The sequence below is a fragment of the Panthera onca genome, chromosome C2 (assembly GCF_046562875.1).
Source record: "Panthera onca isolate mPanOnc1 chromosome C2, mPanOnc1 haplotype 2, whole genome shotgun sequence".
Taxonomy (NCBI): Eukaryota; Metazoa; Chordata; class Mammalia; order Carnivora; family Felidae; genus Panthera; species Panthera onca.
This window is the reverse complement of record NC_138347.1, coordinates 111740333-111765339: the sequence shown is the minus strand read 5'-3', so window position 1 is coordinate 111765339 and position 25007 is coordinate 111740333.

The following is a 25007-nucleotide window of genomic DNA, read 5'->3' as shown; positions in this document are numbered from 1 at the left end:
TTTGTTTCTGGAAGCAAAAATAGTCAAGTCAACAATCTTGTGTATATAGTTTTCATAATGGTGTTCTCCATTTGTAGGAAAATGGCAAATATTTCAGTCTCACATCTTAGGTTACATTTAGATGATATTCTTTGTAAATGGTAAATCAACTGTCTGTACTAAGGCTTTTTTAAGATTTTAAGTAATCTCTACACCCAGCATGAGGCTCGAACTTATAACCCCAAGATCAAGAGTCACGTGCTCTACCAACTAAGCCAGCCAGGTACCCCAAGGCTTTCTCTCTGTCTTTTTTTTTTGTCTTTATTTTTTAATGGACTTCATTTCTTAGAGCAGTTTTAGGCTTATAGAAAAATTGAATGGAAAGTACAGAATTCCCATGTACTCCCTATCCCCACACATGTACGACATTGTGCTAGAGTAGTGCATTTGTTAAAATCAATGACCCAGCACTGACACATCATTTTGCTTTATTTTTAAACTGTGCTGTGCCATTGAGCACTTTGGGTAGACTCCTAACTCAGACCGTGGAAATAGTCTGACCGTATTAGTAAAATTTTATATTCCAAAATATTCAATGTTGTTGCTTACCTTTATTAAAATTAAATGGATCATTACCAAGAAACATCTAATAAAACTGAAGTCTGATGCTCAGGTAGTTCAGATTTTTCATTTTTTTAATCAGATATCTCATACATTAAAAATCAGTTATTGTTGTCCATCACATCAACAGGCCTAAAAAGAAAAATCATGTAAGTAGATGCAGAAGAAACATTTGACAAAAGCCAATGCCCATTCATGATAAAAACTCTCAGTAAACAAGAAACAGATAAAAACTTCCTCAATATGATACAGAACATCTACAAAAAATTTCCTCAATATGATATAGAGCATCTACAAAAAACTTAAGCTAACATCGTACTTGGTGAAAAACTCAAAGCTTTCCCTCTAAGGTTAAGTACAAATCAAGGATCTCCTCTCTCACCACTCCTTTCCAGCATTATACTGGAAGTTCTAGGTAATATAATTAGAGAAGAAAAGAATATTAAAAAGATACAGATTGAGATGGAAGAAATAAAACTGTGTTTGTTTGCAGATGACCTGGTTGTTTATGTAGGAAATCTAAAAATAATTAACAAAATAACTCCTGGAATTGACAAGTCATTATAGCAGGGTTGCATAATACAAGGTTAAACTACAAAAGTTAATTACATTCCTATATACAGCAATGAACACCTAGAATTTGAAAATTTACATTAACCATTTATATTAACACTTTAAAAAAATTACTTGTGTATAATTAAAACCATTTACATTAACACTTTAAAAAATTATAAATCTAAGAAAATTTATAAGATCTATATGAGGAATACTTCAAAGCTCTGATGAAAGAAATAAATAAATGCAGAGACATTCCATGTTCATGGATAGGAAGACTCAATATTGTCAAGATTTCACTTCTTCCCAAGTTAATCTATAGATTCATTTCAATTCTAATAAACATTCTAGCAAGCTATTTTTTTGGATATTGACAAACTGATTCTAAAGTTTATATGGAGAAGCATAAGACTGAGAATAGCCAACACAGTATGGAAGAAGAAGAACAAAATGGAAGGACTAACACTACCCAACTTTAAGACTTACTGTAAAGCTACAACAATCAAGACAGTTTGGTATTGGTGAAAGAATAGACAAGTAAATCAATGTAACAGAATATAAAATCCAGAAATAGACCCATGTCAATATAGTCAACTGACCTTTGACAAAGGGGTGAAAGCAATATAATGAATGAAAAATAATCTTTTCAACAAAGGGTGATGGAACACCCTGGACATCCACATGCAAAACAAACAAACAAAAAAAGAATTTAGGCATAGACCTAATACTTTTCATAAAAATTAACTCAAAACAGAGCATGGACCTAATTGTGAAATGCAAAACTGTGAAACTCTTAGAAGATAACATAGGAGAAAATCCAGATGAGCTTAGTTTGGAAATTACTTCTTTAGATGCAACACCAAAAGCATGATCCATGAAAGAAAAATTGATAAGCTGGAATTCATTACAAATTTCTGGGGTGCCTGGTGGCTCAGTTGGTTAAGCGTCTGACTCTTGGTTTCAGGTCAGGTCATGATCTCATGGTTTGTGAGTTCAAATGTTGGACTCTGTGCTAACAGCACAGAGAGATTGGGATTCTCTCTCCTTCTCTGCCTCTCCCCTGCTTACTTTCTGTCTCAAAATAAACTCAAAAATTTTTTTCAATTAAAAATTTATGCCCTGCAGAAGATAATGTCAAGAGAATGAAAAGATAAGCCATGGACTGAGAAAAAATATTTTCAAAAGATGTATCTGGTAAAGGATTAATATCAAAATATATGAAGAACTCTTAAAATTCAACAAGAAAACAAACAGACTAATTACAAAAAAGACCTTCATGGACATCTCACCAAAGAAAACCAACAGAGGGCAAACGAACATATGAAAAGATGGTCCATATCCTATTTCATCCACAAAATACATATTAAAACAATGATGAGATAACCCTATACAGCTAATAGAATAGCCAGACTCCAGAACACTGATCACCAAATGCTGGGGAGGATGTGGAGGAAATCTCACTTGTTGCTGGTGGGAATGCAAAATGGCACAGGTACTTTGGAATACAGTTTAATGGTTTCTTACAAAACTAATTATACGCTTACCGTGTAATCCAGCAATTCTGCTCATTGGTATTTATCCAAAGGAGTTCGAAACTTATGTCCACACAGAAGTATGCACAAGGATGTTTAGAGTAGCTTTGTTCATAAGTGCCAGAACTGTTAAGCAGCCAAGGTATACTTCAGTAGATGAATGGATAAAGAAACTGTGGTATATTCAGACAATGGACTATATTCAGGGCTTAAAAGAAATGCCATATAAAGACATGGAGGAACCCATGCATATGCAGGTGGGAGTATAAGAGGTATATGGAAAATCTCTGTACCTTCTCCTTAATATTGCTGTGAACCTGAAACTAATCTAAAGTATCAAGTCTGCTTTTAAAAAGGTAATTCGTGTATCAGTGCTGCTATGCTTGTATAGTCGTGTATATGTAAAATATGCTAATGATGTAATAGGCAAGTATGACCAGCTGTAACTTTTTTTTTCTTCCCAAAGAGGATTCTATTTCTAGAGTGTAGAGGCATATTGTAGAGTGGAAAGAACTTCCAATTAAGGTGGACATGAGTTTGAATGTTAGTTTCAACCCTTAGTTGGTAGGTGACTTTGGATTAATCACTTAGCCCTGCTGATCTTCAGCTTCCAGTCTGTGAAGTTCGGATAACCAAACCTACTTTGCAATGTTGTCACGGTGAGGATTAGCAAAAATGTATATAAAGCCCATGGCATAAGCAGGCCCTCACACTGTTAGGTCGCCTGAGGGCACTGACTCTGGAGCCAGACCAACTATTTGATCTTGGGCAAATTATTTAATTTCTCTATGTTTCCGTTTCCTCACCTGATGATTGTGGTAACAACATATACCTCATGGAGCTCTTGTGAAAACTAAAAAAAGTTAGCAGTCAGGTTATGTAAATTCCTTACAACAATGCCAGGCACATAGAAGTTAAATAACGTTCAATGTAATCATCAGTATATCATCGTGTAGTGGAGTTGTCTAAAGGGATGAAACTGTGTCCATCATCTTCATACCCAGAGAAAGATTTGTGTCAGTGTTGCCCACTGCCAGTCCAATGCTGGATTTTCTTCATTTCTTGTTTTTCACCTGCCTTTGAAATCTAGTATGTTTCTTTAAGTAGTTTAGGTCAGTTTCTTCATTTAGAACTATACAAAGTGTACTTGTTTGAACTAATAAAAATTTGTCTTCCCTAATTTCCACCCCCCACCCCCTGACAGTGGTTAACATCAAACTAAAATACTAAAATTTGTTTGGCATGTACCAGTGTCTTGAAACTGGTTAGAAATAAGACTTCCAAGTAACCTCTAAAATGGTCACATTTTCTAGTGAGCTATGATACTGTGAAAAAAAGTCATTAGATCTGGTGTTAAACACACCTGAGTTTAGTCCTTATTTGCTGTGTGATGTGAGGAAATGTCTGTAATTCTCTGTGGTCTAAGTTCATCATATGGAAAAGGCATGACTGTGGAAAAATGAAGTAATGCATCTATGACAGTTCTGTACATTCTGGAGGGACAAAAAGAGACATATACCTGATCATAACTTTTGGTGAAGAGTCTAGTAACATTTATAGTTCTTGAAACAACCTGCTTGAGTTCACATGTTGGCTCTGCCGCTTACTAATCTGGTGACATTGACAAGTTAATTTAACATATTTATGCCTCAATTTCCTCATCTGTGAAATGGAATAGCAATGGTACCTACCTAAGGGAGTTGTCGTGGGAATTAAGTAAAGCCAATTGCACAAAGATTTTAGCATAAGTTCTGCTAAAGCAAGCTCTCAATAAATGTTAGCCACAATTATCATTTTTAGGATACATAATTTAAACACATACAATCACTGGGGCGCCTGGGTGGCTCAGTCAGTTAAATGTCCAACTTTGGCTCAGGTCATGATCTCCCGGTTTGTGAGTTCAAGCCACAGCCTGGAGCCTGGACCCTGCTACGGATTCTGTGTTTCCTTCTCTCTCTCTCTCTGCCCCCCCACCCCCACTTGCATTCCGTCTCTCTCTCGAAAATAAATAAACATTACAAAAAAATTTAAAAAATACATACAACCGCAAGACAATAATATAATGTAAATGCTAAAAATCAGAGAATATAAACATCCAACGCCAGAATGAGAAACACTGGCAAAAACATCTACATTTTGTAAAAGAATTCCATGAAGAATATGCATCCCAGTTCAAATTTTGATGTGCTAAATCAACTGACTATTGCATCTCTTAGAAATTTATGCATTTTCTGCATCTAGAAAACTTTCCAATAGTAGAGTGGTGTTTGATAAGTTCTCAGTCTCTTGGAGCTCAGATAGGTATCTTTTTAAGGGTGGAAGAAAAAAGAGAAAACCCAAGCTCTGTCTGGGTAATGGGATGATTTTGAAGTTTGCTAAAGTGAGAGCTCTACTAAATGAGAGTCACTTTACAAACAGACATGAGATTGGAAAGTGACTTTTATGTCAAATATTTTTAACTCAACACAGGAAATAATTATTTAAATTATGTTGTAAAGAAATTAATATGCTGGTTTTCATGTAGTTAGGAAACTGGAGTTGTTCTTCGACCAGTGGTTCTTCAAGTGGGATAATCTTATTCTATGCCATATGCTATGAAAGCAAACAAAAGAAGGCAATAGGAAACAAAACAAAACAAAAAACCCACTTTTATGTTCAATTCTTTCCAGTATTCAGTATTTTACTTAGGGTTTTTAAGTGAAAGATACAGATTTTTTAATGTTTCTACTCTAATGGTAGTTAGCAGTTAGTCACTTTTTTGTGGCATCAGTCAGATTTATAGCCTGTGTTCATGCTTCAGTAAATCCAGAATTTGAACATTTTACAGCAGGCTCCCCCTTTTCCCTTAACATAAAGATGATAGTCTCTGCAGCTATGACAGCTGTCAAATGGAAAGAAACCTGGGGACTCTGAGATCATTGTGGCTGAAAAGAAGTTGTTTTTTCCTACTAAATACCGAGAATTATTAATCAAAGAATCACTGCATTTGAAGTAAATCAAATGGTCTGTATTGTTGTGCGTGTCAGCCTACCGACTTTTAACAATTTTATCTCATGTTATTTTGCTTGTAATTTTTAAACCCTATAAAAGGAACACATAGTTCCCATGAATATTTTTAAATTACACAATACGTAACCTAAAAATAATGGCTCAGAGAACAATAAGTTAGGTAAACTAAATAGAACTGAGACTGTACAGAGAGTAGTAACATCCATCCATAGCCTCACCAAACAGATTAAGATATAAACTGGAGAGAACTGTGTCACCCACGCATGATCGTGTACCTCAATCCTTTCCCCTTTCCCACCTTCCGTACCACTAGCTTTACTTCTCTGAACACTTCTATGTATGTTCATATTCCACAGCAACTGATACCGTTGCTTCAGGTGCTTTTAAGCTGGATGTGAATGGCATCATGAGTTCTAAGCACATGTCCCATTTTCCATCTTGAAGTTATTCTTTGGTGCTTTTAAGTACTATTCCATGATTTCACTCACAGATAATTTACATATCGAAAAATGTGTACTTTCCTAAGTTCTTCATATTTTACTAGCTATTGCTTTGTTTTCTTTCCTCATAATACACTGTTAATTGGTTAATACTTTTAGTAACAGCCCTCTGTCTCCTAGTTTGTGGCTCTCATGGATATTTTAGGCAGCCAAATAATGCAGGTATTGAAAAGTTTCCTCTTTTCCTTTTCAATTTCTGTGTCTCTGATTTCACTGGAGTTCCTTCTTGCTCAGGCTAGGACTTTGATTACAGTTTTGAAAAGGAGCTGTGGTAGATGATAGCCTTTTCTCATCCCTCAATTTAATTGCTTTTGCTTCAGAACTTTTCACCATTATGCAGGGTTTGTTTTCTAGAGAAATGAGGAGAGATTTCTTCATTAACTGTTGATTTACTAATAGTTAATTGTTCTCTTTACATCAATTTTGTAAGTTGTCTTTTAAGACAAGTATCCCTTTTATAGGTATTCAAATGTATTGACATTCGCATAGTGTTTGATGGTTTTTAAAATCTCTGTCTATGGTTCTGCCCTCCTATTTTGGTTCCTTCTATTATGTGTTTTTATCTTTTTTTAACAGATTTTGCTGGACATTTATCTGTTATTAATTTCAAAGAACCTGATTTTTATGTTGTTAGCTATTTTTATTTTTTTAAAATTCATTGATTTTATTTGCCTTTATCTTTACTATTTATTTCTTCAGTTTACTTTAGGTTTAACCTATTTTCAATCTTGATTTTTTTCTTAAATAAGGGTATTCAAATCCATTTGAGGTTTTCATCTAAGAACTACTTTAAAGTTGTATTCTCAAGTTTTGATATATTTTATATTCATTGTTTTGTTGATTGTAAATAGTTTAAAATTTCCGTTATTATTTCCTTTTCCTTAACTCATGAGTTACTTTTAAAATACATAATTTAAAAAATTATTGTTTTCTTCATTATTGATTTGCATGTTAATCACATTATAATAAGGAAGCAGTCTTTATATTAAATTTTTAAATATATTAATACTTTTGAAAACTAATAAGTGATTATTTTTGGTTAGTGTCTAAGTGTGCATAAAAATAATTTAAATCTTCTATTGGTGAAGTCATGGATCTCTTTATTAGAATAATTTCCTCATTGTGCTGTTAAGCCTCTATATTTTTATTAGTATTAATTTTATCTTTTGCTTTTTAAACAGTTGTGTTATATTTTCCCACCATGATTGTAAAATTTGTCTATTTCTACTTATAATTCTAGAGGTTTATTTGGATCACATATTTTGAGGGTATGGTTTCAAGTGTGTTCAAGTTTATCATTATCCTAGATTTTCATTTGATTTATTGTATCATTATGTAGTGCCTGTCTTTATTCCTACTAAATCAAACACTACCAGTTTGATTTTTTCTATTATTTTCTGACATTAATAGAGTCATTAGCTTTCTTTTTTGTCTCAAAATTGCATCATATATATTTTTCAATTGCTTTCCTTTTCGTTTTTCCCTTTTTTGGGTATGTTTCTTGTAAGCTACATATAGCTAATATTTAAAAACTCCAAACAGAAGACTACTTTTTAATATAGGAAATTGTACTCTTTTTACATTTATTATCATTGATTTAATTTATGGTAATTGATTTATTACAATTACAAATCAATTTGAATTTTTCTACTTGTATTTCTACCCTCTCCTTAGTATATTCCACTTTTTTTTATTATTTTTTGAATTTAGAGTCCTGCAAATTGAATTCTTAAGACCTTCTTTAGTTCTGTGCATTTTGCTTCTTCCATTTCTTTTTCTTTTCTTTTTTTTTTTTTAATGCTTATTTATTTTTGAGAGAGAGAGAGGAAGCAAGCGTGTGAGAGAGACAGCATGAGTGGGGAGGGGCAGAGAGAAGGAGACACAGAATCTGAAGCAGGCTCCAGGCTCTTAGCTCTTAGCACAGAGCCAGACATGGGGCTTGAACTCACAAACCGCGAGATCATGACCTGAGCTGAAGTTGGATGCTTAACCAACTGAGCCACCCAGGTGCCCCCCCCCCCCATTTCTTTTCTTTTTTTTTCTCCTCTTTTGTTTTCTTTAATGCTTTCCTTTTAAAAACCAAATATTTTTTTCTTACCTTATAGATTTTGCATTTTCTAGGATTCCAATTAGTTGATTCGTGGACTCTCTAAGTTGGTCTTTTTCATCTCATTTTTTTCTTAGGTTTTGTTCTCCATGGTAAAAGTTTTGTTGGCTGTCCTTCCCTAGCTCTTCCAGTTATGTTTGTAGTGTATCTCTGCAAACTCTCTTTGATTTTTGTGTGACTCTATCTACTACATAATGGTGGTCGTTTTTATTATTATATTCTTTTCTCCTCTCTAAGGCATCTTAGTGCCAGTTTTTGTTTTGATTCCAGTCTTCTGTGTGTGTGTGTGTGTGTGTGTGTGTGTGTGTGTGTGTGTGGTTGGTTCTTTTGCTATGCCTGTTGATTTTTGGTTGCCTGCTTCTGTTTATGACCTAAGCCCTGGGCTGTGGTTCTTCTGCGCTGGTAGGTAGAAGTGTCTCTAAGGAAGCCCCTCAGGGCAGAACATCCCTGCAAAGTCAGCATATAGGGCTTGGCACGTGACTGGCAGTGCTTGCTTTAAGGTGAGAGGGGAGCTGGTCAGCTTTCCCATTTGTGACACTAACACTCACACTAACATTTTGGCTTTTGCTAATTGTTCCTGTCTTTCTTTAGATAAGGCTTCTCCTTTCCCGTGGAGGAAAATGAGAGGCCTCTGCTCACTTAGATAGGAACAGAGGAAGAAAAGGTGTAGCTGACTGATGAAGCTGTTCCTTATGTGGACTTTTAATCCCCTGGTTTGTCTTGGCTGCACTTGGCTGCACTCTGTGGCCCCTGGTGGGAGCTCCCTCTATAGCATGCTCTGTACTGTTTGCATTACTTTTCTGTCATGTTTCAAAATCCTTATTCTTTCCTCTTTGATGACCCCGGCCTAGGTTACTTTCAGAGTTATGGGTTTCGCATTTTGTTTTTTGAATACTTCTATGTTATCACTGATGGGATTCTGACAGGAAGGAGAGCTGGTGTGTGCTCAGTCCACCATTCTGAGCTTCTTTCTGTTATCATCACTCTTACTACTACTTTTGTAGCATCTAAACCCATTTCCCCCTGTTTGCACCTGCGTGCACAGAAGGAAGGAAACGGTCTCTTGTTTTAGGCCCTCCGCTCTACATTAGTTCACAAGGCCATCTGTTTTTACTGCCCTGGGCGCTAGACCACCTGGGATCCTCCCTACTCTCTCTGTCCTTCACCATGGAAATACCTTCATCTCTCTAATTTTTCTTTTTCATTCTAGTACTGCCTCCTCTTTTGCTTTTTATTCTCATCCCAGCTTGTCAGAGGCTGACCCTCCTTCCAGATTTTCCAAACACTAAAAACTCCGTGAGGTCTGACTCCTATCTTCTCTTTTCTGGTGCTGCTTTGACAGAGGTCATCAACCATCTCTGCTTTACCAAATCCCAGAGACAAATCTGAATCTCGGTGTGACCCTGTTAATGACACCAGACAGTCATTTTCGCCCTGGGGCTTCAAAGCAAACCATTGATCCACCAGTGGTCCTCCATCCTGTCCTCTTTTACTATTTTTTCAAATTTCTCTCTGAAGCTCCGTCTCCTACTACTCCTCACACTTTGTTACCCTGAATCCATTTTTGGCCAATTTTTCTTAAACATTTTGGAGTGCCTGAGTAATTTCGCGCCTTCATCCCATTTCATTGTCGTAACTTTGACTTGGGTGATGATCTTCCTACGTGACACCTGATAATAATATCACTGATAAAATTTATTGTTGCTCATCCTGGGCCAAATCCAATGCCAAGCATTTTACATGTATTATCTTATTTATCCTTCGTAATAACCCTATGAGGTATTATGATTTCCATTTTATGGAAGAGAAAACCGACACTTTGTAAGACTCAACTTGACCATGTTACACAGCTCAAGGGTGAAGGAACCAGGAGTTGGATCGAGTCTGTTTCACTGGAAGGTTGTACTCTTATTCTCTGGGCTGTTTGCCCTCACAGCCCACCTCATTTTTTTGCATTCAAATCATGGAATTCTTAGAACTCCCTGGCCACTAGCATTTGTTGATGCCTGAAACGGACCTGATTTTCTGCATTGGCCTATTTTTTCTTAAAAAGTCACAAGTTTTCCTTTACACATTTCTTGTAATTCAGTGACTCAACACAATCTCCGGTCTTTGTTTGCCGTTTCTCCCTCTTCTTTTTTTTTTTTTTTTTTTTTTTTTTTTTTTTTTATAGGTTTTATTTTTTTTAAGTAATCTCTATACCCAACGTGGGGCTTGAACTTACAATGTCCAGATCGAGAGTCACATGCTCTACTAACTGGGCCAACCAGATGTCCCGCATCTCTCTTTCTTAATAAACACACATACTCATATACCTTTTCTCCTAGGCAAGTCATGTTTAAAGTGCTATTAACTTAAAAAAAATACCAGTTGCATGGTGGTTGCAGGCCAATAAAGGTAAGAATTAAAATGGTGATGGGGTGCCTGTGTGGCTCAGTCACTTAAGCATCTGACTTTAGCTCAGGTCATGATCTGGCAGTTCACGAGTTCAAGCCCTGCATCGGGCTCTGTGCTGACAGCTCGGAGCCTGGAGCCCGCTTCAGATTCTGTGTCTTCCTCTCTCTCTGCCCCTCCCCTACTCATGCTCTGTCTTTCTCACTCTCTCAAATACAAATAAACATTAAAAAAAATTTTTAAAAAAATACAACGGTGAGAGGAGTTTTAAAATTAATTTAGATTTATGCTTTGGTCCTTCACATCCCATGCTTTCATGAACAGAAAAGAGAGAAAGCCTCTCTAAGGACCTCGAGAAACAAGAGAGCACATTGAAAGTTTCCCATGTAACATTTTCTGGCAGCGATTCTTTTTCAACCGCTTGCTGCTGTTGCTTGGCCCCTGGGCCCTGTCTCAGGTTGGCCACAGCATCCCCGTCTCTTAATAGGGAATCTCAGACTGCGAGACGTATTTGCTATCTCTCCAGTTCCCAGATTAAATTGACTCTAAAGTCACCAGTAGCCAGTGTTGGAAACTCTCAGGAGCTCCACCTGGATGCCACCCTCCCACAGTGGAAAAAATCCTGCTGGGCTTTCTGAGCCAGCTGTAAGCAGTTACTCATGCCCTTGACCTCTCCATCTCCGGAAGGTGCCCAGGCCTAACTCCAAAGGGACCTAGAATCAGACCAGCTAACTGCATCACACGTATGTTTTGTCTTTCTGTTCTGTCCTGGGCCCTTACCTATGCCTTTCTTCTTTTTGTTTGCCAGACCACAGTGGGTAGCTGTGCACCGTATCACTCCTGGGGGTTCCCATGTACTTGGACTACAGAGAAAGCAGCACCCTCTAGAGCTGTGCACTGGGCTGGTCTCTCTCAGGTCTGCCCTGACCGGGAAGCTTGGTGCCCGTCTGTGAATTAAGAAGTGGAGAAGAGCGTGATGGTTCTCTGCTATGCTGCATGACGTTTTGTAGAGTTCATTTTGTCAAGGAATGTGAATTACTTTAAGTGGACATATAAGGCTCCCATTTTGACAGCTTTATTAGATATACCTGGATGCATGGAATCATAACAGTAAATGAAATGCTTGAATTTAGAAATCCTCTCTATTAGTCTTTAAAATACTCCCTCATGTTAAAAAAAAAAGGTATATTTCAAATTCAAAAGTACAAGCACTCTGATCTTGTGGGTGAAATAAGACTAATTATCAGCTCATACCCCAGAGATCAGAGTGGAGGATAGGTTTCATATTTCTTTGAACACTGTTTATTGTTTTAATGAAAATCCGTTAGAATTACATACAGAACTATATATGGTGATAGGTCTGTAACTTTGTCCTAGATTTTTTGATAAGCAGATGTTCATTTGAACAGCCAATGTTCATTCATCAAGTCACTCATTCATAAATGTATTCATTAAAAAAAATCATTGAACACAGAGCATAAGAGACTAAGAATGATCCCTGTACCATGGGCACATCATGTGCTTTACTTATCCTGGTCTGTATTTTACCCCTGAAGGGAAATAGCTGGACGAGATTCGGGCTTTTCTAACTATATCTCTTGAAACACAGGCAAGCCCCTCAATAGCTATTCTAGGTTAGCTTGTTGGAGGGAAGTCCTTGGAAAAAGGACCTACTGTCTGTTAGCATATATTTGAACGTCTTGCAAATGTGCATTTGATTAGGAAGACTTGTTTTCTTTTTCTGTATTCCCTTCAGGCCTGTGCTTGCTCTTTCAAATAAAAACGTATGAGTGGGTACATGGCCACAGCATCCGTGTGCCAAGTTCAATTAAATGTTAGCTCAGGCTCAGATGCCTCTGCCCTGTACATGTGTTCACACTGCCTCGGAGTCATTGTGCAATAGAGCAAGTGAGTGAGCGGGAAGTGTGCCAAGTCACGATAACATCTTTTACAGGTTTTCTCAGAAGGTTTTGTGAGCTTCTTGTCTGACTTTCATTTTTGTGAAGGGGAAGGTGAGCAGATGGCAGATGTTGTAGGAGATTTAACTTTGAGATAAAAATGAACTACCTCCTGTGTCCAATGTCTAGATTAGAGCAAATTGAAGAATATTCCTCAAGTGTGAGGCAAAGTGGCAAATAAAGATCACTGCTTGCAACGGCGTTTCTTTGTAAAATTGTGTACCTTTAGCAAAACAGAAAAGTAATGAGATATTGGGAGTGATGTGACTGCAGATGTCACCCATAGTGTCACTCCAATATTCAACTTCTTGTGTTTATCAAAACTGGCCCACTGCTCTCATTTAGTGATATGGAAATTATAAAAGTTACACGTTTGGATATATTCAATATCTTTGTACTGGAAAAATAGCAATTCTGGCTGTTTTAAATAACTGGAGCCCTATGTGTGATTTTTCTTGAAAAAAAATGATTTAAAAGTTTGGAACTAAGTATGAAATAGATCCTTTTATATAGATAATTTAATAATTTCTTCTGATTTTCAAGAATTCCCTAATCTTAGGTGTGTGTTTGCAAGAAGTGAATGAATGGAAGAAAGTCCCCATTATTGTTACACACAAGGCAAAAACAGTAGAGCAAGGTGGCTCTTTGTTGTCACTTCTAAAAGTTTGGTATGGTAGCAAAAAAACAAAGGCAGAAAAACCAGTGCAATTATCATGATTTACAAAGGAATACTAGTGAGCACCAACAATTACATCCGTGACACTAATTGACACATAGTAGCTCCTCATTAAATAAGTGTTGAATGAGCATTCACAAATGTAATTCCTAATGGGATGAAAAGGAAAAGCCAAAAATACAGCAATCAGGGTTTTAGAGGTTGTTTATTCAACCAGAAATGAACACAATAAGAATCCATATCAAGAATTTTCAAAATATTTGAAAATGAAATGAGAATAACAGTGAGTTCACTAAAAACCTTGGGATTTTTTTTTAGGATATCCAAAATAAAGTTTCATATGTAAAGACAAGTTTTGAATAGCTAGACTATAATAATGATTATGTTATGTATCTAGTGTTGGGCCAAAATAGGACATATCTGAAATGAAAGAAAAACCCAAACACTTCCTATTTCAGAGTTGAGTTAAGGAAAGAAGGGATGTAACAAGCCTACAGATGAAGCAATAGTTAAATGTGATTACTTGCATTCTGGGATAATGTAGATAGTAATTTCCAGGAAGGCTATTGGAAAAAAAAATGTATTTCAGAATTGATCAGAGAAGAATATCTGTAAGGAAATTGAGGTTATGGAAAGAAATAAAAAGAAAACACCAATTTATAGTGAGTAGTTTTCCTCCCTTGGGAGAATTAACCTTTCCAAAAAGAACCAGTGAAAGATGAATAACAGAGGCACTGATGGAAGATGGGGGAAACATTTATCGCATCTTTAATAAGTAATCATAAAATTTATGGCTGTAAGGTGTAAATGCAAAATTCATCTATTTCTAAGTCTTGCTTTTAGCAAATAAAGCAGCTTCATGCCCATTTTACAGATGAAACTATTGAAGTCTAGCGAGATTTCTGATTGGAAAAAAAATAGGGCAGCTTTTGAATGTAACATTTTCTTCTTCCTCTTCTTTTATTATTATTTTGATTTTTTGTATTGGGGAGAGAGAGGGAGAGTGAGTAGAGGAGGGGCAGGGAGAGAGAGAATCTCAAGCAGCCTCCATGATCAGTGTGGGGCTCGATCCCACCACCGGAGATCATGACCTCAGCCAAAATCAAGAGTGGGACACTCAACCGACTGAACCACCCACGTGCCCCTCTTCTTCCTCTCCTAATTTGAATTTTATTTAGAGAACTGATTGTCAAAATGTGATTATCAACAGCCATTAAAAATGTCAGGAGATTGCTTTATCGTTTTGTCAGCTCTTGCAATCTTTTTTAACTTAATGTTAGTTAAATAGTATAGGATGTGCTTGGTGGTTACCTGTAATTTTGCAGGAGTGTTCTATATTATCACTCCATCTTGCTGTGACCCCTCATTTCCCTTTCAGGAGTCCCCTGCACCCCTTTCACTCTGTGTGGTCTTGGAGGCAGTTGGTGCCAGCCTCCCACAGTGAACACCCCACGTGCCAGATCTCCCTTTTCTTCCTGTATGCAGGGAAACAAGGAAGAGTTAAGTGCCTTGCCACGAGGCCCTTCACAGCTCCTGGGGTCTTTCCTGTTTATTGATCAAAGCTGCTAGCCTCCCCTTCTCTGATTCCCCTGTAGTTTATCGATAGATTCCCTTTACCTTAATTAGGTTAGCCAGAATCATCTTTTTTTAATGGTCATTTATTTACTTTGAGAGAGAGACAGTGCAAGCAGGGAAGGGGCAGAGAGAGGGAGAGGGAGAGAATCCCAAGTAGGCTCTGCACGGTCAGCGTGGAGCCAGATGTGGGGCTTGATCCCATGAATCAGAAGACCATGACCTGAGCCGAAATCAAGAGTTGGACACTCAACCAACTGAGCCACCCAGGTGCCCCTAGCCAGAATTGTTTTATGATGCCTGCAACCAAGGATACTAAGAGTCACAATATTTATTTGTAGAAAAGACAATGGTCACCTTCTCAAAATAAAATTAATCCTTTATATCTTGGACAGTCTTTAGTGATATTTTAACCAAGTCACACATTTTGTGAATAGAGAAGCAAGGTTTTAAGAGTGTTGTGGGCTAAACTGTGTCCCCCTCCAAAAAAAAAAATTCATATAATGAAGCCCTAACCCCCTGTCCCTCAGACTGAGTGTATTTGCAGAGAGGGCCTTTAAGGAGGTAATTAAGTTAAAATGGGGTCATTAGGCTGAACCCTCATCCACTATGACTGGTGTCATAAGAGGGGATGAGGACACAGAAACACCAGTCAGGTGTATGCACAGAGAGGTGACCATGAGAACACATGGAGAAAAGGCATCTGCCATAGAAGGAATGTTTGTGTCCCCTCTCCAACTTCATTTGTTGATACCTAATTTCTTTTTTTAAAAATTTTTTAATTACATTATTTTTGAGAGGCAGAGAGAGACAGAGCATGAGTGGGGGAGGGGCAGAGAGAGAGGGAGACACAGAATCCAAAGCAGGCTCCAGGCTGCAGGCTGTCAGTCCAGAGCCCGACACGGGACTTGAACCCACGAACTGTGATATCATGACCTGAGCCGAAGTCGGACACTCAACTGACTGAGCCACCCAGACCCCCTCTTGATAGCTAATTTCTAATGTGATGGTGTTTGCAGATAAGGCCTTCCAGAGGTGATTAGATCATGAAAACAAAGCTTTTGTGAATGGCATTAATGTCCTTACAAAAGAGACTGCAGAGAGCCCCTCTGTCCCTTCCTCCATGTGAGGACACAACTAGATGACAGTCCTGAAGAACCAGGAAATGGCTCCTGACTAGATACTGAATCTGCCAGTATCTTGACTTTGGACTTGCTAGCCTCCAGTACTGTGAGAGATAACTATTTGTTGTTGAAGTCACCCTGTCTGTGGTGTATTTATTACAGCAGCCTGTGCTAAGACAGTGTCCATCTATCTGTATGCCAAGGAGAGAGGCTTCAGAGAAAACCGAACCCGCTGACACCTTGATCTTGGACTTCTCGCTTCTAGAACTGTGAGAAGATACAATTCTATTGTTTGAGCCCCCCAGTGTTTGGTATGTTATTATGGAAACCCTAGTAAACTAATATAAAGGAGTAATATGGCTTATCCAACTTTATACTTTTAGCCATGGCAAATGTTAGACCCAAATCCAAATCTAAGAAGTCCCTGTTCAGTGCCCATGCTGATCTATGAATGTAGCAGGAAGCTTGGGTTCTGTAGTTCATGACTACCGTCAATGTCATTTTGAGCAGTATGTTAGTTAATTATGTGATTGACTAGCAGTCCACTTAAAACTTCTGGTTATGCTTACCAATCTGTAAAAATGGCTCTAAATCTGAGACTGAATGCAAGAATATGACTAATCACTTATTAGTGTCCACACACACACGCACATACACACACAAATGGCTGTCTTTTTTTCAGATTCTCAGCTCACAGGGTTTCTAAAAGTCTATTAAATTTGGATAGAGATTTGTTTTTTAAAACCCACATTCCAGAGTATGATTCAATGGGTCTTGAGAAAAGACCACACTCATTTGTGATTTTAAAAATAAATTACACGCTAAGCTTTTACCAAATAGTTCTACAGCTTCTGCCAAAGTCCATAATCAATCTTTTTCTTAACTAATTTCTAATTTAAATGCTGTTAAGTTACCAGAGGAATAATGCTAAATATGAATACACAAAAGAGAAAGGAAATGTAGCTTAGCCTTAATTCAGTGGAAAATGAGGGTGAGTAAAAGCTTCTCTGGGGGAATAAATTGATTCAATTAAGTCTTAGTTAAATTAATCCCATTAGAGGACCAAACACTCTCCAGTGCTCTGGAAAAAGTAACTTTCTAAATTGTCCTCTAGCAATTAATATAATATAGGGAGGTAAACACATGTGTTTACTCATAGTTTTATCCATTTTAGTTCAAAGGAAGCTTAATCAAAATAACCTTATAGTTTGTACTGTCCTAGAAAGAAACTCAGTATCTGGGGTATTACTGTCAGATGAATCACCCTCAGAAGTTTATAAAAAGAAATTTCCCTCAAAGCCATCCTTACAATTGAGGAAATAACCTCATTTAGTCTCTTACCAAAGAGAGTCTCTTACTTTTCCCAAAGGTACCTCAATAATGAAGTATCATCAGTGAGACAGGTGTACTTAGGAGAAGAAAAGCAGGACTTTTCTTCATTGGATTAAGTGGAAAAGAGAAACGTGGCCATGCAATGCCTTGACAACTTCTGTATGAATTTTGAATTCATGAGGACTTGAACATAGTTCCCCAGAAAATCAAAATGGATGATGTGTCCTGATGTACATACGAATATAGTCTCCTTGGAAATTAAAATTAAAATTTAGAAAGCAATACCATTTAAAATAGCATCAAAAATAGGACATTTTGGAGGATAAATCTTACAAGTTTCCTCGAACTTTTTGACACCTTTCTCTTTAGACCTTTGTTCTTCATCCTCTAGAAGCCTTGTGACGTGGTTTAAGACTGAGAGAATAAAAATGGCTCCATGGATTCACTCACAAGTCAAATTTGAGAAACTGAAACGGAAGAAAGTGGTTTTGTAAGGTGCAAGTTGTGTTTTTCATGAGCTGCTGGAAGTTTGAGAATGTTACACAAGGTAGGCAGTTAATAGGTGTAGTAAGTCCGCCTTCAGAGGACTACCAGCCCCACAGCAGTTCACTGGGAGCCAGCGGGCTCCAAGTGTGTACCTTTTAAGGGCCCTTTCCTATTTTTCAAACCACTCTATTCATAAGCATTACCTAGAAAAACCATTTCCGGATCAGTCAGATTCAAACGGAGGTCTCTTTTAAACATTTTTAGCCATTTTTATTCTCTCACGTTTGAGAAACAAAAAACAAAAAACAAAAAAACAGAATTTATGCTGCTCAATAGAAGAATTCAGAGTGAGGTTTCTCCAAGCTTTTTATCACCTTTCTTTTTATACCCCTGTTCTTCATCCTACAGCAGCCTCATAACCTGGTTCTCCTCTTATCTTACCAGCTCAGGACCCCAACCAGGTTCAGTTGTTTAAATATAGCCAGGCCAGATGCCCAGGTGGCTCAGTCAGTTAAGTCTCCAATTCTTGATTTCTGCTCAGGTTGGATTTCACAGTTCCTGGGTTCAAGACCCATATCAGGCTCTGTGCTCACAGGGCAGAGCCTGTTTAGGATTCCTTCTCTTTCTCTCTCTCTCTCTCTCAATCTCTCTCTCTCTGACCCTCCCATGACCACTCACTGGCTCTCTTTCTCTCTGGCTCAAAACTAAAAACAAAACAAAACTTAAATATAGCCAGATCACATCCCTCCTCTTCCTCCTCCTCCTCCTTAGTTTCAGGCACTTTTGCTAGCATTGCCATTTCCCTTCTACTTCTTGTCCTTGCCTGCCCTCCACCTAGCCCATCTACCTAGCCCTAGTCGTAAACCAATCCAGTATCTTAAATGCTTGAATCCTGGGGGAGAAAGCACACCACCATGTGGCTTGGTGCAGCTCTGGATGCCCACACCCACCTGGGCTGCAGCCCTTCTGGCCAACCACTCATGTGTTTCTAGTGAGTAGCCCCTGCTGCCTCTCACAATGGCGGGTCACAGCCATCGGGGAAAATTCAGTTGTCTGTTGCCTTCTCTGTTGCCCTTACAACCCCTCCTCCCTCTATGCAAAAAGGATACCAACAAAGTTGGGGTGGACTTTAATTCAGGGTCAAATATTTTTTTTTAATCATTATTTATTTATTTAGAGAGAGAGAAAGCATGCGAGTGAAGGAGGGGCAGAGAGAGTGAGAGAGAATTCCACCCAGGCACAGTGCTGTCAGCCAGGAGTCTGCCTCGGGGCTGGAACTCACCAACCATGAGCTCACGACCTGAGCCAACATCAAGGCTCAGACACTCAACTGACTGAGCCACCCAGGCGCAGGGTCAAATATTTGAATTGGCATTATCTTATAGTTTCCTGGGCTTTGATCACTGGAAAGATGCTCCAGGAACTGTGTCAAAACACAGGAGAAGAGGAGGAACATTGTTGATGCTAGGTGGGAGGAGCTGGTCTGGAGGGATTACAAAGATAAAACCTTCCTCTACAGCCTTGAGACTACAGGCTTCTCCAGTGAGGGAAACAGGAATGTGGACGCACAGAAGCTTATACACAAGCATGTTTAGGGAGTTGAGCAGTGAGAGCAAAGACCCGGACAGTACGAAGAGGGGCAGGAAGAGGTGTGGCTGCAGTAGGTGGTGCCGAACTCAGAAGCCTCCTTCATGCCAGGCGAGGGCATGTTCACCTCATCCTAGAGGAATGGCTGTTCAAGAAAAGTTCAAAAGGATGCACAATAAGTTTCTTTCTTAGAGGAACAGGTGACAACCATAGGACGACAGAGTGGGAGGCTGGTGGCAAGCAGCAGGACTGGCTACGGGGGCATCAGGCTGGTGCAGGCACACAGGGCCCACCACCCTGTCCTCAGAAGGCTTCATAATAGATTTAAGGCTTTGTGGTTGGTGCCCTGATATTCGAAAAGATAATGATAACTTGAAGTACGGATTATACGCAGTGGGCTTGCCGCCTCAGCTCCTATGCATCCTTCTCCTGCCACCTCCCTGCCTCCTGGGGTTCTCAGCAGCGGCCTGCTCCCCTGGTCTCTGACCTCATGAGCAGCTCTCAGCCTATCCTGCCAGGCCTGGCATTGTTGTCCCCACACCTCCACCTGGCTTCCTCATTCCTGTGACCTGGGTCGGGGGTGGGGGGGAGGGGGGGTGGAAGGCACAGAGGTGGGGAGGTCAGAGGCAAATGCCTCAGGGCATTTTGGAGCTGGACAGGGCAGCCAGGGTCGCTGCCCTGAGTTAGAAGAAGCAAGACATGTTCAGCAGACATCAGATGGGGTGAGCCTCTTGCTCACCCCCAATCCGGGTACCAGGCAGTTCTCATTGTGGAGGTTGGAGTCTCTTGAAGGTCACTTATCCACTGTAGGTTGGTGAGGAGGCTGAGAAGGAAAGGGAGATGCCTAGCTTGACTTCTCTGCCCCTGGCCAGGCACAGCTCATTCCGTATTGCCAGCGGCATAGGGCCTGTGGTGTGTGGGAGGAGGGACCCAGCAGCTTAAGGGGGGGGGGGGGCAGCAAATGTGTATGCACCCAGAGGTGATGGTGGGGGGTAGGGTGCCTGTGAGGGTCAGTGTTGGGCCCTGGGAGATATGATGTTAAATAGCAAATCTAAAACACCATGGTGAGTTAAGACAGACCATGAAAGAAAGAATCATGCTTTATATTTTAGTACCTTTAAAGGCACATTTTCATTTTGCATTGGGCCCCATGCATTATTTAGCTGACCCTAGGAGGAAACTGGTTTCCCTGTTGCTGTGGTCCAGGCAGGGCCCAGAGTCAGAGGAATCGAATGATCTTCTCACTCTGCATTATGTCTCCTGACTCTCCCCGGCTCAGCTCCTCTGATACTTCGAGAATGCCATTATGCACGCTGTGTTATATTTAGAAGTTCTCAGTCATTTCACCTTCTTCCACTAAACTATGTGCTTCTTAAGAGCAGGAGATTATTTTTCTGACTAAAGAAGGTATGATCTCAGCCTTAAGAGAACAAAATAATGAGTCCTTGAGAAGAGTTATTGAATAACAGAAGAGTGAAGATGATGGACATCATGGAGGAGTGTGTGTGTGTATGTGTGTGTGTGTGTGTGTGTGTGTGTGTACGTATATGTGTCGGTTTAGGAAATACTTGTAATCTAACAGTGGGTCAGTGGAATTGGGGAAGGTCCTGCCTCCCTTATGTTAGAAGTCTATATTTTAGTTTTGTCCTGATGGTAGGTACCTAATCAGGGAGCAAGTCAAGATAATTAAGATGTTAATGATAAAGCTTCAGTCCTTCCTTCTTGTGGGTTAAGAGAAAGTCCACTGTAAGAGTGCTGACAATATGGATTCCATATTTGGCTCTCCGTCTTGTTTATGCCCAGGTGATGATCTCTGGCTGGGCTACATGTGCCAGGCCCTGTGGAGGTTAACGTGTGTCCTGCATGGAGTGTTGGAAGGCTTATTCTGATATTCAGAAAGATGCCTGGTGCACAGAAGGCCCTACCTGAGTTAGCTAGTGGAGATCCTCTGGCACGCAGATGGGACCACGTTAGATAACTATGCTGTGACCCCACCACCCTGCCCTTTGCTCCATAAAAGCTGGGAATTAAAGTCCCCAGATTATGGGGGAGCATCATCTGCCTCCATCATCTGTCTGCCCACTGCCCCCTGTCAGTAAGTTACCCTGAAAAAGTTGTATAAATTATACGGAGTGGTTTGTCTTACTTTTTTGTCTTAAAACGCCTTCTCAGTCTGGAGGATACTTTACTGATCCACCTGCCCCTTCTTACAGTCCACATAGCTTGAAAAAAGTTCATGTTTTATTTTTTTATATTTTTTAATGTTTATTTGAGAGACAGACTGTGATTAAGGGAGGGGCAGAGAAAGAGGGACATAGAATCTGAAGCAGGCTCCAGGCTCCGAGCTGTCAGCACAGAGGGGGATGTCGGGCTCGAACCCACGAATCATGAGATTATGACCTGGGCTAAAGTCGGACACTCAACTGAGCCACCCAGGTGCCCTGAAAAAAGTTCATGTTTGAGGAGCTTCTGGGAGGAAAATATGTGCTGGCTTCATAATCAACCCAAAAAAACAGAAAGCTGAGGGAAGAAAGTGAGGAGGATTGTCTCTTTTGAGATAAATATTTCATTATTTTTGTATTTGGGATGATTATTATCTTCCTATTACTTAAAATTTTAAACAATTAAGATACTACCTCAACAACAAGCATAAAATATTCTGACAAATTAGTTCCTTTGCTCAACACATTCCCTGGAGCCTTATCACTTATTTTGTGGCATTAACTAGTTTCCTGTTGAACCAGGAAGGATATCCAAACGGATATCAAGAGGATTTCATGTCAGTAGACAACAAATAGTAAGAAAAGGACAATATTTGAAATTTTGGTGTAGTTAGAGAAGTAGAGAAAGACACAAGGAGGACCCAGGAAATTTTGCCGGCAAAATTTATTAGAGTTTTTGGGCCGAAGAGAGTATGGCAAAACCTCAGAGAAAGACACATTAAGTTGCTGTGCATATTGGAACCCTGAGGAGGAATGGAAAGGGGTGAAAACACTGTTACAGAGCCTAAAAACCATTTCCTGGTCTCGCTACTTATATCTGGGAATCTCCTTTACCATAACTACTGAGTTTTTTTAAGTCCTGTGGCAACATGTAGGAAAGATAATAATTGCCATGGATACCTAACAACTCTGTGACTTTGGGCAAGTTTTGACCTCTTGAATCCTTGATTTCCTTATCCATGAAAAAAGACTGATGATAATAGTATTTGCCTCATAAATTGCTCTTAAGTGTTAGAAATAATTAAAGCATGTAAAAGACTCAACTCAGGGTCTGGCATGTATTAAACACTTATCACATGGTATCTATTATTATGAAAGGCAAGAATTAGTGAGAAAAATCTCAAAATTGCTTTTTTTATGGAACTGAAACTGTAGGTTTTGAGTCAGTTCTGTAATGATTAAAAGCGAAATGGTTCCACTTTATTTTCCAACAGCTGTATATCTATCTTCCTCAACATTTTTTTTTTAAATTTCCAATAGAAACTCAGTAACGATATGCAAGTTCCTTTTTCTCTGAGGCTTTGTGTGTATGTGTGTTCAGGGAAACAATATACTTGCAAGTATTTCTGACTTATTTTTCAACGAAATATTTACACATTTATCTTTCTTTTCAGTTGATTTCTTTTGAGAGAGACAGAGAGAGAGATGCAAGTGAGGGAGGGGCAGAGAGAGAAGGAAAGAGAGGGAATCCCAAGCAGGCTCCTCACTGCCAGCTCAGAGCCCAACGTGAGGAACTCAGGAACTGTGAGATCATGACCTGAGCCGAAACTGAGTGAGACACTTCACCAACTGAGCCACCCAGGTGCCCCTACACATTTATATTTTAAATAAACATAATAAATGGCAATAGTCTCAAACAAATGACAGGATTTTTTTTTTTTTTTTTTTTTTTTTTTTTTTTTTAATGAAAAAGAGGAAGGATTGGCTTTCAGATGTTCAAATGAATTTGACCTCACCAGGCTGTGGTCTCTCCAAACAAGACCTTCCTTCCCGGGTCTTTGAGCGTGTTCTCCAGTGAAGCCCTAAATGCAAAAACTTTAAGACTCACGCCTAATGGGTGTGTCTCTTAGAGGGAGCAGATTATAACTGAAAGCTATTTATAAAGAGAATGAAGACAGTTCTGTTTCATGACTGCTATTGTTATTTAGGGGTGGCAAAATCAGATATCAGTATTGTGCTTGGAGAAAGAATGGAGCCTCTTCTGAAGTGTCAGGAGAGCTACGGGAATTTTAAAAACACCCGACCCAAATTCTTGCAGAACTCAATTCTTTGTTCTTCTCTATATTATAATTAAAATGGAAGTTGTAAACTTTCCCAAAGGCCAGCGTAAAAACTGATGTTTATCACTATAGCTACAAGTGACAAAAGGCTGTAGTTGATGGAAAATAAAGGCAATAGCCTTCCCATATGCTTTTGTGATATTAACTAATTAGAAAAGGGAGGGGTCTTATGTTATATTTATTGTATTTTCTAAATTACCCGTGATTTTTCAAAATCTCTTTTTCTTTTCATCACGACGATGAGAGGGCTGTGGTTTTCTTCTCCTAAAATGTATGTGTGTTTATTGCTGATGTTTTTGTAAACACAGAGCCGAGGGCTGGGAACCATCTTCTTGTAATTCACTAGGTGCAGGCTTTGTTGTCCTTACACGGAGTGCCAAAACTGACATCACCATCCTGTTCTCCTAGAACTCCAGCTGGATGAACTGTGGGGCATGTGCCCTGACCTCATGTTCAGCATCAGGGTCAAAGCAAAGAGAGGTCTGACAAAGATTCTGTTGTAAGCTCGTTATGGAAATGCCACGATGATGCTCTATCAAGCTCCGTGCACATTGCACCAGCTCCCACCCCTCTCCTTCCCAGTGAGGTCCTGTCTCAAGCTTTACAAAATGCAATTCAGAAGGGTGACGAAGGGAGGAAGAATGAGGGGGAAATGTAAGTCAGAACAGTCATTATTCTTGTTACATCTAAAGTGGTGAATCTTATTTTTCCTGTTTATATAACTGCTGCTGTCTAAGATTGTTGAATAGAACAGATCTAAATGTCACATTACATATATGTTAATGGAAACACACAGTGTCCAAAGCATTGGCTGTGGAAGTAGAAACCAGGAGTTCTCTAACCTCTTCAGACTCTGACTGCTATATATTATTTGAGGACCCCTTAACACATGCTAACTCTGTCTCATTGGTTGCCGAGAGCTTATCTGTCTGTGTATAGTGTCAAGACAGAGGAAACTGTGCCCTTGGAATCCTTCCTAGCTTCAAAAGATACAGTGTCAGAAAGAAAAAAAAAAAAAAAAAAAAAAAAAAAGGAAAAAAAAAAGAAAAAAGAAAAACTTAGAAACAAGCAAAGAAAAATAACTGAGTGTTCTGTTAGGGTTACCTCTCCCTTTGTAGTCATCAAACTTTTACAGCTCTGATAATACAGAGAATTTTATCTTTAGAAATACAGATGTATTGTGTATGGCAGAACTTAGTTATTTCCGGGTGGATATTGACAGTTTCACATCTATCTGAATATTCATTTGCACACTCCTGTATATAGAGAGGACCTCTATATATGCGTACTAAG